This window comes from Chaetura pelagica, unplaced genomic scaffold, assembly GCF_000747805.2.
Source record: "Chaetura pelagica isolate M959 unplaced genomic scaffold, ChaPel_1.0 scaffold290, whole genome shotgun sequence".
Classification (NCBI taxonomy): Eukaryota; Metazoa; Chordata; class Aves; order Apodiformes; family Apodidae; genus Chaetura; species Chaetura pelagica.
Genome location: NW_009951792.1, coordinates 263,641 through 265,226, shown reverse-complemented (window position 1 = coordinate 265,226; position 1,586 = coordinate 263,641).

The window sequence follows — 1,586 nt, the reverse complement described above, 5'->3', positions numbered from 1 at the left end:
TTGGGGGGGAGTGAGGTTGGGGGTGGGGGTGGGGGGGGGGGAGAGGGGGACGCCCAGCCCTGGGAGGAAGGTTTAAAGGGGTTTGAGATCCCACCAGAGGGGGGGGATGATGGGAAAAGTCACAACGCTGGGCAAAAGGGGGAGACAAGTGTCCTGACATGATGAGCTCCCACAGCCCAGGGCTTTGGGGGCTGATGCCTCTGGAGACGCACAAGGGGGGGCTCTAGAGGGTCCTGGACCACCCCCCAGCACCCATGGGACAGCAGCTTCCCTGGTGTCCCAGTCCAAGGACCTTCACTGCCCACTGACTCCAGGCACAATTTCAAGGGCTCACAGGTTCCCAGGCTCAGGAATAACCAGGGTGGGGGATAGAGCTGGGAAAATCACAATGAAACGGACACCAAGGACTTGGCCATCACTCCTTCATCATCCTTCCTGGGGCACCTTCACCCAGCGACCACCACCCAACATCTCCCCAAGACCCCCAAGAATAATGAGACCAGAGATGATCTGGGAAAGACTGGACATGAGCTGAGCCAGGACACAAGCAGAAGAGACAGGATACAAGCTGGGACTGAAGGGACATGAGCATGGAGAGATGGGACATGAGCATGGAGAGATGGGACATGAGCATGGAGAGATGGGACATGAGCATGGAGAGAAGTAACAGGAATTGGGAGAGAAGGGACACAAGCTGTGAGAGAGGGCATATGATCCAGGAGAGATGGGACATGAGCCTGAAGAGATGGTGTACAAGCATGAAGTGAAGGGACACGCGTGGGCAGACAGGATATGAGCTTGGAGAGGTGGGACACAAGCTGGGAGAGACAGGACACAGGCATGGAGAGATGGGACATGAGCACAGAGAGACAGGACATGAGATGGGAGACATGAGGCCAGAAAGATGGGATATGGGCATGGAGTGAAGGAACACAAGCATGGAGATGGGAAGCAAGGCAGGAGATACAGAACACAAGATGGGAGAGACAGGACACGAACCTGGAGAGAAAGGAGATGATCTGGGAAAGATGGGACAGGAGCTGGAAGAGATGGTGCATGAGCATAGAGAGAGGAGAGATGGCCCTGGGTGGACATGGACAATCCCAACATCTCCCAACCGTATCCCTCCACTTCCTGCAGCTGGGATGCACCAGGCACTTCCTCCCTCTGTGTCCCTCTTTGCCCTTAACTCCCACCAGCTGAGGCCGCAGATACAGGGGCAAAACCAACTGCCGGGAATTCCAGCAGGACCACGAAGCCCCGAGTTGCCCCGGGCACTGCCTCCAGCCTTTCACTTCATGGTGAAGTCAGGAAAGGGTGGGAGAAGCTGGGAGGGGGTTGGTGGAAACCTCCTGGTGGTCTCATTTAGCCCCAGAAAATCCAACCTCCCGCCAGGGTAATTAGGGGAAGAGCTTAATTAAGTAGGAGACATAAAGGGGCCATTGTGTGCACCTCGAAGTGGGGAAACTGAGGCACAAGAAGGGCTCTGTGCTGGGGGGTGGGGGGCAGCAGCTGTAGCCCCAAAGTGTGAAAAATCCTCTTTTTTTTTTCTTTTTCCTTAATAATTTCCAGGTGGGGAAGGAAGG